The following is an 18,040-nucleotide window of genomic DNA, read 5'->3' as shown; positions in this document are numbered from 1 at the left end:
CCAAATGATAAATGGAAATAATTGGAGGCCTCGTAATGCCAGAGACTCAAGATACTCCAGATCAGGACAGGCCCATCTTCGTAAACTTTATCTTCATAGGATTTGGGGTATTTGGTGATAATTCAAGTGCTAACCCACTCTGCTGGTGTATGTAACGGCGGTAAACACTTGCATCTGGACAGTGAACAAAACTTTGATGCAAACCAGAAGACATTTGGAAACAATGCTCTGCTCCATTCGTGTAGCGGCAGTGCTCTGCCTACCGGGGACTGGCTCCCCGGTTTCTTCTGGAAGGTCCAAGAAGGTGACCTAGCATTTACAACGTCTTTTTCAAGGACGCAGCACAGGGTGGCAGGGCTTCTAGGGAGAGAATCTCCCTCCTCATCCGGTCACTGGTTTTTGGAGGAGTCAGGGTCTTGTCCCATCATATCCATTGTATTGGTCCCAGTGGAGTCCCAGAGAAAAAGCCCGAGGAAGGTGACGTTTCTCCTAGAAAGGTAAAATTTCCTGGCATCGATCAATGGTGAGTATGAAAGTTCTTTACCAAAAATGACAATCTGAAATGGACCTTCGTGGGTAGGAAACACTCTCTCGTGCTGGTTCCTGATCAAGTGCTTGGGGAGCGGTCTAGGTGTTTTTGAGGTTGCTCCTCTGGGGACATGTGGCCTTTACTCCAAAGATCAGCCTGGGAATTTCCGAGGAAATCTCTTTCCCTGGACTTGCAGGGAAATCCAAGGAACAGTTGAGTAAACCACACACATGTTCACGTCTTGATGCAGTTTTGTGTCACTGTTGATAACAGCTGGCATCTGTTGTCTCCAAACCTGTAGTAAAAGCACAGTATTCCAACCCAGGACCTTGTGGGCAGAAAGGGAAAAGGTATGAGCTCCTGCTGGTCGAGGGCCATGGCTCTCACGTAGGGAAGAGGGGCCGCGGACAATGTCGGGAGTCATCGTTTTCTTGTCACTCAGGGAACAAGGAGGCAACTGGCATCTAGCGGGTAGAGGGTGGGGTGACCACTAGGACAAGCCCTCACAACAGAAATGTACCCAGCCCGCCACACCAAGAGTACCAAGATGGAGAAGCTGGGCCTGGGGCATTACCTGGAAGGGGAGGTTGGCAAAAGTAGCTCAGTTGGGTTAATAGCACTCAGGAGTCACCGAAGAGGAAAGTGAATTCCAAGATGTAAGAATGCAAACCTTTGTTGTGTGAATATATTCCTCTGGGTTTTTTTAAAAAATATATTTTATTAATTTATTTGAGAGAGAGAGTGAGAGAGAGCGTGCACAAGCAGGGGGAGGGGCAGAGGCAGAGGGAGAAGTAGGCTCCTTGCTGAGCAGGGAGCCTAACGCGGGAATCGATCCCTGGACCCTGGGCTCATGACCTGAGCCCAAGACAGACACTTCACCAACTGAGCCACCCAGGTGCCCCTGCCCCAAAAGTGTTGCTGTAAAACCTGGGCATTTAGGGTTTGCTTTGTTTTGTTTGTGTTTTTATAAGGTTATAAGTTTCTTCCAAAACAGGCTGGACATAGAGGCATCTTGAGCCTGGTTAGCTGTAGGGACTGTACTAGCTCTCAGGGCTCATTCCACATGGTTGGACAGGTGGAAACTAGATTTATACAGTTGTTTTTATTGAGATTCAGGGAAGATGTGTGCAACATTGTTCTGTGCCAGGGTCTGTGCTCAGCACTTCACATACAATCTCATGCAATCCTCCCAGCAAAGGTTTCGTTTAAGTAATTTTTCCAATTACTGAGTGTACCTCCGAGCTAGTCCATTCTCTTCACTTTTTGCAATAATACCGCTGTCACCTTTGTCATTAGCTCCAGTTGTGACTCAGAAGCTGTAGAGAATGTCTAACATTCCTCCAACTTCTGCATGTCTAGGGCAGCTCTGAGCTTCACCTGAAGGCTGTGCCTTCCTCGCTAACTCCAGGAGCATCGCCTCCCAGCTGACGCCAAGACAGTCAATCCTTCACCCCATCTCAATTTCCTCTTCGCAAAGCTTCCTCTCATCAAGACCTTCCTCTCACGGGAGGTTTCCCTGTTCCAGCTGAGGTCGGAGTGGGGAGGCTGGCGGGAAAGCCGTGTCCCACGATGAGCGAACACTGTTCCTTCTATCCAACTGATTCCAGAAGCCTCGTTCTGTAAGGGGTTCCTGGGCTTTAATTCTCTCCAAGCATCTTAAGTGCTACAGAATGAGGCTCCCTTATGCGCACATACATTCCTATGTATATGCATATTTAACATCGCTCTAAAGTAATATTTATTTTAAACATCAGGTATAGACACACTTTCAGATGTAGTTGAGGTAGACACAGATATAGATGCAGATGCAGATATACCTACAGATGATATAGATCCAAACTGACGTCAGATGGGAAGGACCGGCCAGATAAAAATGCAGAAGGACCTGTGGGAAGGATTCCGCTTGTTATGTGCATGGCGTGAAGTTGATGAATATGGATCTTCAAATACGGTGCCCGTGTTTGTTATTTCTTCTTTCTTTATTTAAGAATTATATTTGGGTTTAACCTCCTGTTCTTATTCCAACCTCTCAAATTATAGCCTCTGCTCATCAATCATCAGGCCATTTATAATGAAAACATTCATAATTACAAACCTCCTACCATGAGCCTCTTCAGCTACATCCCAGAAGTCTGGTATGTAGGATTGTCATCATCATGTTTACGATATTTTACCTTTTCCCGTTGTTTCTTCTTTGACCTATGAATTATTAAGAAATGTGTTTTCTGATTTGCAATGGTATGTTTTTCAGAGTTCACTTTCTATTACTGGTTTTTAATTTAATTACTTTTTTTTCCAGGTGATTTATTCATATGGTATTGATGTGCCTATCTTAAATGTTCCTGTTGTCTAGCATTTTAACTCCATCATCGTTCTCCATAAATTTACTACTTATTATTATTCTAATGTTGTAAAGTTAGAGCTTGCTTATGTTCACACATGTTTACCAGGTTTTTTGCTCATATTTTTTTCTCACGTCACTGAGTCCCTTGCAGGATCAGTTTTTATTTTTCATTCTTCAAATGTTGCTGTAGTGAGAGCTTGTAGCAAATCCTTTAGAGTTCTAAATTTTGGTGCATGGGTTTCACATATACACAAAATGTATGTAAGTATGTGTATGTATGTATCTATCCTGTATAAATGCTTAGTCTGCATCAGCCCTGAGACCATGCTCTGGGCCCACCCAGGTGCTGTTCTGAAGATCTACAGTTGCGATGTAGTTCTGACCCTCAAGAATGTAATAAGGCCACACAGAGCCATCTAGGAGAGAGGTATTCACAGGGTTCTCTGAGAGCCATGTGACATTTTCCTGAGTAAGAAGACAAGAGACCAACCATGCAGCTCCTTGGAAGGTGACACTGGAAGGTGACCCGAATCAGGGGAAATTAAGAGGGATTGATGTGTCCCAAGGCTCCCCATGCTCCACAGGGGGGCTGATGGGGTAACCGGGAGATGTCTGCAGGGAGGTGGAGGTGGCCCCCTGCCACTGCCCTTGCTGACAATGATAAGACAAGTTCCATCAACGCTCTTAATCTGAGGCCAGCTGGGCGACCAGAAGGGTGATATCTTGACGTCAGACACCTGTGGCAGACACTCATTGCGTGGAGCTTGTCACCAGGTCAGTGCTTACTCAGTGTGTGTTTGGTCACCATCCACCTGGACCAATATGTCTTCTGGGGAAATATCCAGGTTTGCCATCCCTTTCAAGTGTTTTCAGCAGTGGTTCTCAAAACTACTGTGAGATTTTGATGCTCAATCCAGAGATTCTTTTTTCTTTTTTTTTTTGTTTTTGTTTTTGTTTTTTGTCTGAGGCATGGCCTGGACAACTGGCTTTTGTTTTGTTTTGTTCTGTTTGGGTTTTCCAGGCGACTCTAATGCACATCAATGCTAAGAACCCCTGGCTTACAGTCTCCGATGCCTCCGTCAGCTTTTCTCAACATGGTTCTACAAAAGAATTAAGCCCTACAGAAAGTGATTTGATTGATTATCTTCTCTGTTCTTCCAAAGATGGTGTGTACGTAGTAACATTCTAGTGCATGGGAGATAAATCAGTTCATTACCACAGAGGACGCCTGGGGCACTAGGCTGGATTCTTTAGCAGAGAGAGGTGATGTTTATAATTTTTGAAAGCTGTATTCAACAGCTAGTAGGTTAGCAAAATGATTCTCTACGGGAGAAAAAAAAAGCCCTGAGTGGTTGCATCTGCCATGGTCTGTGGTGGAAAGACTCCCACCATGGATTTCAACCCACCAACTGTTTAAGAACTGGCTTGTGAAATTCCTGAAGAGTGAAAAAATAACTTCCCCCATCTTGGCCGCACAAATTGGTGGAACAGGTCTACAGTACACTCTTCATTTCTTGAGAAATTGGTCTACTTAACCATGAGGCTGTATTTGAGGCCATATGGTTGTTGTTGCTTCTTGGATTCCATCAAAGCAACTCGAGTGCACATTTCGTACCAATGTGGCCTGGAAGACAGGGGCTGGATTTGCACTCATGCTCTCTTCCAGGCCTGCCCTGCTTTTTTCCTTTAAACTTCTTTGTTCTAATCAGTTTTTATATTGGGGTTGTATCCAATATTTTCCTTAGAAGAAGGTGTTTTTCTGTTGTTGTTTTATTTTTTACCAACAAACAAGGTGACTTTTTTCCTTGTTAGATTATCCACTCCCAGAATGTACTGTAGGAACAGGGCATCTCACAGCTGAGAAAGGTGGCCTCTACTTACTGAAAATGAATAACCTCAAAATTTTTACCTCATTTTACCTACTGCTTAATCAAACAGAAATATATGAATAGGTCATTTCAACATGTTGTATTTAGCACAAGAAAGGGGTACATGTTGGTTCCTATGGAAGGACTAGGAAGGACACAATTCAGCAGTGGTGAGGGCTGGAGGTGTACAGGGAAGTCCTCCTGACAGTGAGGACTCATTGCTGACAGCCCATGGGTGACTCATGGGGTATATGTGGTGAGTGGGAGAGGGGAGAGGTAGGGATGTTCCTGGCCAAGGACTCAAGGGCATTGTCAAGTAAACTGCTATAAAAATAAGTTATTGGGCAGCCCGGGTGGCTCAGCGGTTTAGTGCAGTCTTTAGCCCAGGGCGTGATCCTGGAGTCCCAGGATCAAATCCCACTTTGGGCTCCCTGCATGGAGCCTGCTTCTCCTTCTGCCTGTGTCTCTCATGATTGAATAAATATTAAAAAAGAAAAGAAAAAGAAAATCCACTTAAAAATAAGTTATTTTAAATTTAAATTGAATTAATCTTCAGAGTTAAAAAACAATGTTTCTCTCTCTCTCTCTCTCTTTCTCTCTCTCTTAAAATATTACTTTACATTTGCCTGGAATTTTTTTCTTTGATTATTATAGTGTAAGATGAATGACAGGGAAGAAATCTGATCCATCTGACAAGGCTTAAATAAATGTCACTGAACAATACAATTGGAATAACAAGCAACCTTAGGAGAAGAAGGAAGCTCACGCAGGAAACTCCTCTAAAAATAATTAATAATAACAATTAAAAACTCTGTACAATCATTTTGGAGAAAAGTTTGGTAATTGCTTATAAAACCAACCATACTCTTGCCACATGAGTCAGCAGTCATGCTCTTTGGTATTTACTCAAAGGAAGTAAAAACTTACATCCATGCAAAACCTACACATGATGCATACGGCAGCTTTATTCATAATTGACATCTCAAAGCAGCCAAGAGGTTCTTCAATAGGAGAATAAATAAATATACTGAAACATACAGACAATGGAATATTATTTGGCACTAAAGAGCAATGAACTACAAGCCATGAAAAGAGATGGAGGAAAATTATGTGAATATTCCTAAGTGAGATAACCCAATCGGAAAAGGGTATATGCTGTGTCCTTTCAACTATATGATATTCTAGAAGAGTCAAAACTACTGGCTCAGTAAAAGATTGGTGGTTGCCAGGGGTTGGTTGGCAGTGGTGAAATAGGCAGAGTCCAGAGAATTTTTAGTCGGTGAAAATACTCCATATGATATTATAATGGTGGATACGTGTCATTTAACATTTGTTCGAATCCATAAGATGTACAACACCCAAACGAAACCCTTACATAAGCAGTGGTTTTTAGGTGGTGATGATGTGTCAACATGGGTTCACCAGTTGTGACAAGCGTGGGCTCTGGAGAGAGATGCTGCTCGCAGAAGAGGCTGCGTCTGTGGGGCAGGGGGTGCGTTGGAACTCTGTACCTTCTCCTTGACGTTGCTGGGAACTTAGCTGCTCTAAGAAATAAAGTCTATTAAAGAACTAAAACTCTCGGGGCACCTGGTGGCTCCATGGGTCAATGTCTGCCTTTGGCTCACGTCATGACCCCGGGGTCCTGGGATCGAGTCTGGTTCCCTGCATGGAGCCTGCTTCTCCTTCTGCCTTTGTCTCTGCCTCTCTCTCTCTGTCTCTCATGAATAAATAAATAAAAGCTCTAAAAAAATAAAATAAATAAAACCCTCCCTTCATCTCCATTTTAGCCCTAAATGAGCATTTTTATGCTCAATAGGGAATTTATAGAACTTCTGATAAGTCAAGTAACGACACTAAAAAAAGAAACTCTTTGGAAAGTTTGAGGAAAAACAACAAAGAAAATGAAAATAGACTGTGACAATTGCACAACTGATATCTCCGACTGAAACTCTTTGTGATATTTAATTTTTATGTCAAAAAAGAAATGACATATAAATCAAAGATTCCAGGAAGGGGAGAATATTTGTGCATGTGAGTTATTCCCTCCCATCTCCTTTAAGAAGAAATGTGAGTTATATCCTACATTTAAAAATTGAGCAGCATGATCTGTCTTTCTCATCAATGATTTTGTCATCACAACCTGCTTTGCCAAGAAGTTTACGTAAGTGCCATTTAGATGTACCTCCTTCCCATAGTACTTAGTCATCAGTACGTTGCCTACTTTATGTTCATTAATACTGGCAAGTTTTTTTATAGCATAGTGTCAAACCTCCAGACCTTTATGGTTGATCATGACAAATATTCCACATCTGCTCTAGGCTCTGGAGGTCCCCAGAACGTCTCCTGGTCCACCCTGGGATGAACTGGTCTTGGTTCCCGGCTCTGGATGGTGCTCAGGTTTGCTGTACATCGCCACGTTTTCCTTGATCTGGCTGCTGAAGGGGCACCTCCCTTTAATGGCAGAGCACAGGTGCAGGTTTGAAGCTTCCATTCAAAAAAAAAAAAAATCTGCTAAGACTGCGTGAGTCACAGCCCAGCGTCAGGGTGGGGAGAACATGCTCTGCCAATGCAGCGTGGTCAAGGTGACACAGCAGCGAGATTTCCTAAGCGCATTAATCCAGTCAACCAAAAACGGAGCCTGTACAAACGTCCCCGGACTTTTCTTTGCTACGGTTACAAACCCCCTCCCGTTACAACCACATTTATTAATCCATGTGTGACACAGTCTCTGATTATCATATATTGGTCGCTATGGAATCTATTCTACATCACTGTTCATTGCACTTTTGCTAAGAAGTCATCAGGGTTATAAAGCAAGTTTTCTGGTTCCCTGCATTTCTTCCCTCTGCTCTGATTTCCTCTGAGGTCAAATAAACTCCAACACAACTGGTCACAAAGGCGGTGCCTAATGTCCTTTCTGACCCCCCGGAGTTTTGACCCATGTGTCTCACTCAACTCGTTCAAATATTTTAACTGGCTCGTCTCACCCTGTCCATTCACTGTCCCTCACTCCATCCACTATGGTCTGACTTTCTCCCTCCTCCTGGATGCCCTTACTGAAACTGTTCTCATTCAGGTCACCAACATGAAAGGTTTTTTTCTATCATTGGCTCCAGCACGTGGTTCTCCAGCTTTATGTTGTGAAACGGCTAAGATTTAGCTGATATATTAAGCATCCCCTCAGCTTGGAAATGCTCAGCTCGCTTCTGGCGGAAAGCCGCATCCCCTGGTCCCCCTGTCCGCTGGCAGCCCCCTACTCTGTCTCCTTTGCTGGACACCCTCCCCCTCGAGAGTTCCTTCTGAGACTGTGTGTCCATCAGAGCCTCGGAGCAGAGCCCGCTGGTCCGCGCCCCGTCCGTCCTTCTGTGATTGGTGGCCGGGTCTCCTGCCCTGCTCTCCCAGCTGCTGCATCTCTAACCTGCATCTCTCAGCTACGGGCTGCATCCCACGAGGCATTGCAGGCTGAATTCCTTCCAGGCACTTCAGAGTCTGCCCCAAACTAAATGTCATCATCTCTCCATAGACACTCCTTTCTTTCCTTAAGTCTTTATCCTGGCCATTTATATGGTCTCCGCCTGAAGCTCACGCAGTCCCTGCTGGCCCTGCGCTATCTCATTGCCCTGCATCCCATCAATCACCGAGTCTCTAGGGCTTTATCTGCCCAATACTTTTCTCCCAAATCCTCTCCTCTTTCCTGTACCCAGGGCTCTGCTAATAGCAGCTACCGTGTGTTACTTTCTACGAGCCAATCACCAGGCCTGCCCTTGGCTCGTCACACCATCTTTGCCTTCTGAGGCAAGTATTGATTTCTATATGCTGCAGAGGAGAAGGTGGTCTCAGAGATCTGGAGGATGAGAAAACTCAGGCTACGAGAAGTTATATAACGTGGTTGGGGTGGGGTGGGCCTGTGATTTGTAAAGCTGATGGAACTCAAAGTCTATGTGGGCTTTTGGTTCTGTCTCTACACTTTTTGTGGTCAAATAGTCAAGTACTTTGCATTTGGTTTGGATACGATGCTTCATCCCCATTTCTCTTGGTTCTAAAAAGTTGATAGAAGTGATATTTGCTAAATGCTTACGATGTGCCGGGAGCCGCTTCGGGTGCTACAGGCAGACACTTGAGGACCCTTTTCTGCCCTCAACAGCTCACATGTTCCGCAGCATCGACTAATAAAGACAAAGTCATACTCAAAAATGCGTGTCATAAATAATCTGTCAATTTTGTTATTTTAGAAATTTGGTGACAAAAGAGTTTGTGCCATTCAACCCTTGAAATATTACCCTTGGTGGCATTTATACATATTATCCAGATGATTCAGGCCAGGAAGTGTGTTCATCATAAACAACTAGGTATTTGTTAATGGCATCTTTAACTCGGTTACTGGGACCAACTTGCCTTTTTTTGCCTCAGACTTAGTTAATGTGTCCCGTTTACGGATTACATCGAAAAAAAAAATCCGATGAGGTTCAGATCTGAAGTCAGACAGCTCAGGGTGCGAGGAATTTTGCCAACCTGTCATCCTCTCGACAGCACCCCGATCAATGCGCGCCAAGAAATTCACGTGTTAAACACGTTCCCTCTCCCCCACCCCGTGAGATGTAGCCGTATAGACTCTGGTTTTAAGTGGTAATCAGCAATAATGTATTGCTTGTTCCCTAATGTCAGTATTGGTGATTTAGTGATTAATTATCTGACTGCTGTGTAGTGCTTAAAATAATCCAAATGCACGAAGTAAATTAGTTGATCAGGAGAAAATTCTATCATGCAAATTCATGCAATACAGACCCTCACTGTCACACTCATCGCTGACAACATAAGTGGGTCACCGGAGTGGCTGGCCCCTGTTAATTTATTTTCTCAGACACACCATACATATTCATGATATCCTGCTGTTTGTCTGTCACCTCAAAGAAGCCCTATCTTCAGAATCACAATTAACAGAAAATATGCACATTTAGCCAATGAGAAAGAGTGAAACTAGAAGAGTTGCGAATCTGATTTTATTTTATGTTTTTTTTTTCCAGACCCTATGACGGATTGGAAGCAACAGCAATTTGTCCATCTGGTCTTAAATTGTTAGTTCATGGACAGTGAGGTACAAGACTCCCAGGAAAGCAAGTATTTGTGAAAGGAAGATATTCATTCATTTTAAGGTCCCACAGCTTGCTAAACTGCTGCACATTCTACTCTAATTGACAGTAAGTGCACGGCGATTGTGCCAGATAAGGAAATGGAGCTAAGTGCGCAGGCCACCGCCCACGGTGGGAGCGCCCACATCCCATCCTTCAGGCTAATCGGTAGTGGCAGGATCCTGACATCACTGCCACTGTAATAACTGAGCCGGGGCAAGGGCTCCTGTCAGAGGGTATGTGTTCACTTGGGCATTTCCTTCTTTCTAGGAATACAATGTGTTTCATTAGCAAAAAGATAGAAGACAGGATAATTACTTCCTCCAGCAGAGATGCACCTCCTCATCGCGATGGCTGCAACAGGCAGATGCAGGGAAAAACAGACACGTATTGGATGACATTCATTTTGTTTCAAAGGCCGCATTCATCCAACATGGTATTTATTTATTTATTTATTTATCTATCTATCTATTTATTTATTTAAAATTTTTTTTGCAAGAATGAGCCATTTCCTGAATGGACACTTGTTGCTTCGTGGTAACCCTGTAACCTTCACTGTTTTCAACTTTGCGTCAAAATCTGTGAAACGACATCTCCATCCGTGAGGGAAAAGGTCGGTTTAAAAAATGGAATCTATCCATGGTTCTTGAGTAAAGAAATAGGGTGAGGGGCTAGAGCAGCATCACGTTACATACCTTCTAAAAAGACACGGAATATTAAATGGCGAAAAATGCATCACGGGTTTCCCCAAAGCCTTCATGTATCCTTTTAGACATGTACAGAGCAAAGGATTAATTCCACTGGTAATATTTGTGTCAGAGCCACACCAATTAATTTAATATTCTGATTGGACAAGCAGTAGAGCTTTAACGGCTGTTAACTTTTTGGCAAGTAGCTCTGGGAAGGCGGTAATGAGATTAACATTCAGAGGACAAATTTGCTTTTTTGCTGTATTTAATTACTACTCTGACACCACATAGTGTTCACTCTGAATTCTCTAGACAGGACACTAGAGAATGTTATCCGCATTTGTGACACATAGCGGGACCTGCTTTGGAAACACTGTGGGAAATAGAGTCTTTATAAATTGCTCTCTTCAAGGTCGGGGCCGTTCACGAAGAAGGTCGGGGTAGATGCTTGAAATTAAATTTAGGTGCCTACATTCAGTCCTTGGTGGGATATAGAAACAGCACTTAATCCTCATCCATACCTTAACTATGTACAAAATATTTTTACGACCATCATGTCGTTTGATCATTCCTCAAAACTCTTCGAAGCAAGGTGCACTGTGCCTATTTTATAGATGAGCGTGGCTGTAGTTACGGGTCTGACATCACGTACATTTTGTTCTGAAAGCCTGAGCCGAAGCTCAGGTATCATTGGGCTGCATCCCAGAGTGTTTCCGGCAGCGTGGAAAGGAGGTGGCTTTGGAAGCCTAGAGTCATTTACTCATCTATCGTCACTGTGCTGCCAGGATTTGTAAATAGATACTCTACTTTTTTTTTTTTTTCCAGACAAATGAGGAAATAAAGGCAAGAAAATAGTCTTGGTTAAACTTCTGGAGGAAAATGAATTAGAGGAAACTTCTAATTCCTTAGAAAATATTGAGGAAACCAAATCAGTTATGCGTCTGGTCCTGTATTTGTCACCAAACGGCTTAGGGGATGGAGAACATAGCAGATCTGGGCCTCTTTGTTCTCATTGATATGAACATAAGATGCCTCAAACCCTTTTTCAAAATAAATAATCTGTAATCTACACATTCTCGAGTGTCCCTATATTTACAAGTTTATCTACAACTACACACAGATGGGAAAGTTATAATCATTCTTCAACTTTTTATTTTATTTATTAAGTTTTTTTTTATTTCAATTCCAGGATAGGTAACATACAGTGTTGTATTAATTTCAGTTGTACCCTGTAGTGATTCAACACTTGTAACATCACTCCATGCTCATCCAGAGAAGTGCACTCTCAATCCCCTTCATCTATTTCATCAGCCCACCCCTGCCACCTCCTTTGTGGTGATCACCAGTGTTAGTTGAGAGTTTGTTTCTTGGTTTGTGTGTGTGTGTGTGTGTCTATTTCTTTTGTTCATTTGTTTCTTAAATTCCTCATATAATGAGTGAAATTATATGGTATTTGTCTTTCTCTGACATATTTTACTTAGCATAATACCCTCTAGTTCCATCCGTGTTGTTGTAAATGGCAAGATTTCATTCTTTTCTATGACGGAGTGATATTCAATAGTATATACCTACCACATCTCCTTTAACCGTTCATCTATGGATGGATACTGGGGCTGTTTCCATAGTTCAGCTACGGTACATAATGCTGCGTGTATCCTTTCAAATTACTAGTTTTGCATTCTTTAGGTAAAGACCCAACAGTGCAATTCCTGGATTGTCAAGTAGTTCTATTTTTAACTTTTTGAGGGGCCTCCATACTGACTTTCACGGTGGCTGCACTGGTTTGCCTTCCCACCAACAGTGCACAAGGGTTTTTTTTCTCCACGTTTTCACCAACACTTGTTGTTTCTTGTACATTCCTTAACTTTTAAATTCCTTCACATTATCTTATGAACATTATGACATTTATTTTTTTGGTTAATAAAGTATTTGAATGGCACTTGTAGTTTCCAATGGCTAAGTCCAGACAAGATACGGGTGGACTGTAAATAAAACCTCATCACTACTCTGAATGAAGTCTTTCCAGCTTTCCCATCCATCCATCTATCCATCCATCCATCCATCCATCCATCCATCCATCCATCCAACAGTACTTATTGATTCTATTATGTACCAGTTATTGAGACAACAGAATTGGAAAAGTGCAACCCCTCCTTCAAGAAACTAATAGTCTAAATGTGTGGTATATTGATACCTTCTGGGCTTTTTTGCTTTTGCTTTTGTTTTTGTTTTATAAAAGTCATCGTGATCAGTAAAGAATAATCATTTCCAGAAACATTGGAATGTGATTTATTCATTCAGCAGCTAGTTCATTTGACAGAGAGAATATATTAACTATCATACTTGAAATAGGTGAGGAAATTTAATTAGATATGAACAAGAATGATTTTTTAAAAATATTAAATAAAAGGTCAAGCCTATAGGACAAAATCGGATTATTTCATTGGCTCTTGTCTTCTTCACATGAAAAATACTTTTTTTGATACTGGCATCTGGACAGAGAGGAAAGTTAATTAAAACAATCACATGATTGTGAATAATTTCAGAAGTATTTGGTTGGTACTTTTTTGGGCGTGTTGATGTTCTGTGTGTTCATACAACTGGTATCTGTTTCACAGTTACAGCATACAATGTTGTTTTGAAAGTGAGATCTACTGTTGGCTAATTCTGTCATTGATGTGTTGCCATGCCAATAGCATGATAGACAGCCAGCTATCTGTTGAGGTATAATGTGTACACTCACTTCCCTGTTTTGTGGCTTGTTCAGAAAACTCACAATGTGAACTGGCAGTTCCTTAGGCATGCCCAGAGTGCCCGCACTGCGCCAGCCTCTGATTGGCACTCACCGGCGGGATGGAATGGCCAGTGAGACTCGCCTGGGTTCAGGTATTATTACTTTAGATAATTACTAAGTAGAGTTCCCAGATTGGCATTTCAGAGACAAAGCAATTATCAAAGAATAATTAAATCACAGCATGAGTGAAGCAACTTTACATTTCACTAAGTAGTTTACTTTAGGCATTTTAACTAATTCCAGCTATCTCGGTAGACACAGGTGTCCAGATCTCATGTAATCATGTCGTGCTCCTGATCTGGCACGTGGTGGCTTGCTCTCTTCCTTCACACACACACACACACACATGCACTTGCACATACACATCCGTGCACACTCACACGTTGACCTCACCATGTACATTACTAGCAGCAGTTGACTCAGCCTCTTCTGCTATGGCTGTTCTTACTGGATTCTGTTCACTCATTTCTCTTTTGTTGCTCTGTTGTTCAGGCGCCCAGCCCATGAGCTCAGCAATCATTATTTCCAGGGCTCTTTTTCTTCTGATGATGATCTCGGAGTTTCTTCTTAATCTGTAACACTAGTCACAGAGTGAAAGTTCTTGCTGACCATATCTTCCTTATATCATCCCAACTGCTCCGCAACCACCCGGCCTTCGCTTGACTTGAGTCTGATGGACAGCTCCCCAGAGACTGTCTGCTCTGACTCCGCATGGTTGTTGGGGTAAGAAAGACAAACATGTCAAAGGAAAGATAGATGGGATCTCAAAGGAGCCTCCTGTGCTGGATCCTACTATTCAACTCAAAAATTCTCCTGGCAAGTTCTTCTCAGTCAAAGGGAAGCCCTGCAATCAAAATTAAGTTTATGGTCACCCATTTCTCCTGGAAAGGTACAGAGAAACAGCTCATCATTTGCAACCTTCACAGTGTGTCAGTTGCCAAAGCAAAAGAAAAATGAGACTTTACAACAATTCATTATTAAATATAATACACATAGAAGAAAAATGCCTGATTTTTTTAACTTTTTTTTTTGGAAAGAAAGAGAGTGCATGCATGAACAGGGGCAGTGGGGAAGGGGCAGAGGGAGAGGGAGAGAGTATCCTCAAGCAGACTCCTCACTAAGCACAGAATCTGACTTGGAGTTCAATCTCACAACTCTGAGAGAACTCTGAAATCAAGAGTTGGATGCTTAACAGACTGAGCCACCCCAATTTTTAAATGCTTAAGTTAGGCTTTCAATGAATCAATATGAACTTAGAATAAAACTTTACAGAGAAACTTAAAGGGACAACATGATTTGGAGAATTTAATAAGGAAGGAAAAGTCCGTAACTCTATCTATCTACCTACATACATGTAATACACATACACCTTTGCATATTTCCATTATGTATATTTATGTAATATGAAGTATAATCAAATTACATAATATTTTATAATATATGGCTATGTAATATAATAAAATATATAATCAATATAATCCCCACTTAATCAAGAAAGATTTTTTAAATAATTCTATATAACTAGATATCTATTTGAGGCAGCCACATTGAAGCAAGCAAACTCTGACAATCTACAGGCCAACTGGATGGAGGGAATCATCCTTCTAGTGGTCATGCTCCCCTGGAGTTTTGTCCTCCTTCCTGGCTGCACAGGGAACTAGCATAGGTCCACAGAAGAGCTAACGTGCTCTAAGAAGAAGAGCTAGAAGTTTACCTTGAAGAATGGAAGATTCAAAGATCCACAAGAGCTGTCTTCAGATTGATGAAGGCTGATGCAGGCATGGGAGTGGCCATGTTTTCACAGATCCTGGAAGTTGGTGCCCTGACCAGTGGCAGGAAGATTTTGTCCCCATGGAATGAGTTTTTTAGTAGTAAGAGCTTCACAATGAGACCAGTCTCTCAGGAGAAGATAAATATCCTTTCATTTCAGATGCTCAGAATAAGCCGATTCACATATGACAGGGAGATACAAGGTGGAGGGTTGAGTATCACATGTCTGTTTGAGAATATATATGTGTGTGTTTATCGGTGTGGATCCTGTGCTGGATCCTACTATATCGGTGTGGGTTGTACAGAAAATGAGGGTCAGAGTGGATGACCTCTTAGGGTTCTTGTGACTTTAGGTGGCTATAATAATTGTCACAGGCAGATTATTTCTCCACTTCCTCCTTTTTAATTTATCTGGTACATCCAATCCAGAGCATCTATGGATTTATTTATTTATTTATTTATTTATTTATTTATTTATTTATTTATATTTAACAACCGGTGAGTGTATAGGGGTGGAAAGAGGCCAGTCTGGAGTTTAGAGGTGCGACCTCTGGCAACTCTAAAACTTCCTTAGGCCATTATTTTCTGCATTTATAAAATACAATCTTAGGACAACCCAGATATAGAATTCTTTCTTATCTAAAAGGCTATGACTATATACGCTACTCATAAATGAGCCTAGACATTTCATATATTCATTAGCTTTGGCCAGTGCAAAAGCACTGCAGAGAAAGATCAGCACTAAGGATCATGATGTAACATCACACCCAAAGGATTGTCACAGGTAGACATGGACCCTTTGATTGAATACATTTTACAGACCCTTAAGAGAAGCGGGAGCTGTTTATTCTCCAAGCAGCATCCTCTACTTCCTGGAAGAATCTTGGGTGAGGCATTCGAGTAATAAATAACATTTATGCTTACTTAAAGCAATGATTCTATTATCACCCAATGGTGCACATAAGAGCTGGGCCCTTCTCTTTGAATTGTCACATTTGTTTGTGGTGAGATTTCTCCTGGTGTGGTCTGGTCATTATACATCTGCTTCTCAAGCAGCACCACCGTTTCTTCCCCTGACTTCACTTCCACCCGAGTTCCAAGGCTTTCTGATTATGAAACTGCAGAGAGTTGAAATTTGCTATCGTACAATTGGAACTAATTGTCTGAGACGATTTACATCCATCAGTGCAAGGTTTATGGCTTTTTAGACTCAGTGTAAGATGAATAAATAACAGAGCTTGAGTCATTACTCTGTTTTATTACTTGTGATGTGCTGGGTAATCTGAATATAATTTGGGCACCATGGCTTTGTCAAATAGTGGACATCTGTCAAGTTATAAGTTCTGATGGTATTTTGCAATCTGTCCACTCATACCCTTTACAGTTGCTACCCTAAAACCAAAACCAAGAAATTGAGGTTTTGTGTTTTCTTTTTTTCTTTTTTTTTTTTTTTTTTTTGGTTTTTAAGTCAGAAATTCTGTTGGAGAATTGAGAGTAACTTTCACTCCATGGATTGTCCTGATGGTCATATGGGCTTCTTTTCTCACTCCCTGTAATGACCACCCTGCCCCGCTCACACACTGCACCCTTCCTTCTGCTCACATAATGGACACAGAGGAAGCCAATATCACCCTTACCATCTCTCTGTTTTGATGAGAGCGTGCACAGGGAGCCAGCCAACCAAGCAGATGCTGAAGGAGATACACGGTGGCCTCTGTTCCCTCCCTTGCACGTGAATGGGTGGGGTGGTTCACCAGCCCAGGCTTTCACAAGTACATTTTAAAGTACCTAAAAATTTTTTCAAAAATGGTATCTTTCACCTGCTATTAGGGAAGTGTTTTCATAGTTAAACAGTTTTTACTCATTGGAAATTTCTCCCTGATTCTGATTTATTTTTATATATATTTTTACAAAGCCATTTTAGCTTTATAATTTTCCGGCTTTATATTGCCTATTAGAGCTAATGGACAGTTGTTTGGCTCATTTCTTGAAAACGATCCATGGAAATTCTTTCAACTCCTATTGCCTCTTGAGAAATTCTTGGATGTGTGTCACCGTATATAGAGGACAAAATCTACACTGAGCTTCACACAGGCTTAGAGGGGAAAAAAGGCAAGAACATGGCTAAATTTACCTGAGAGGAGTCAAGTACAAGGACATAAGGTTCAGACAGAAGTGAGCCTGTGCAGCACACTGTATTATGATTTCATGCCGCAAGCCATTCATCGTGAGAAGGTAGGAAATCATGGAACTCAGGTTTCAGGTTTCAGGAAAAATGTATCAGGCAAGGAGATATGGCATGGATGTGAAATTGAATAAGTGTCACATCATTACAAAGTTGTCGACTGACTTAGTGACTGGATCCAAGGGATGAGCAGGACAATCTAGCCTGGCCTCAGGGAACTCGCAGTCAGCAGTAGAAACAGACCCATCCCAAGGAGATGCAGTGCCAGGTGGGGCATGATCCCAGTAGGGGTGTGACTTGCTCTGAGTGGGTTCAGGGAGCCTTCCACAGAACTGATTTGCAGGACTCCCCGGAAGGATGAAGAGTGAGAGTTTGCTGGGAAGGGAGGGAGAAACATGTTCCCTTCCCATGGACCAGAGAGGCCAGCTCAGGAGTGTGACTCTTTCCCAAATTTCATGTCTGTGTTGGCTTTTGTCTCAATCCTCTTCCCTCCCTTCCTGATACCACTGTCAACTTCTGCTTCAGAACTCAGTCCTCCCTCCTGCTCCCTGGTCCTGTTCTTCATGACTACATCTCTGCAAAGGTCTCAGTCGGGAAGTAGGTGCTGATGGAACCAGATATCTCTTCTGGACACCAGCCCCACATCCAGAGGTCCCTGGATCTATCCCCAGGATCATCACAGGACCTCTGGTGTGACCCTGAAGCCTCCGCGCTGCACTCTGGCCTTCAGAC

The sequence above is a fragment of the Nyctereutes procyonoides genome, unplaced genomic scaffold (assembly GCF_905146905.1).
Source record: "Nyctereutes procyonoides isolate TBG_1078 unplaced genomic scaffold, NYPRO_anot_genome, whole genome shotgun sequence".
In the NCBI taxonomy this organism is placed as follows: domain Eukaryota; kingdom Metazoa; phylum Chordata; class Mammalia; order Carnivora; family Canidae; genus Nyctereutes; species Nyctereutes procyonoides.
The sequence above is the reverse complement of the archived record's forward strand: the minus strand, read 5'-3'. Positions refer to the sequence as shown.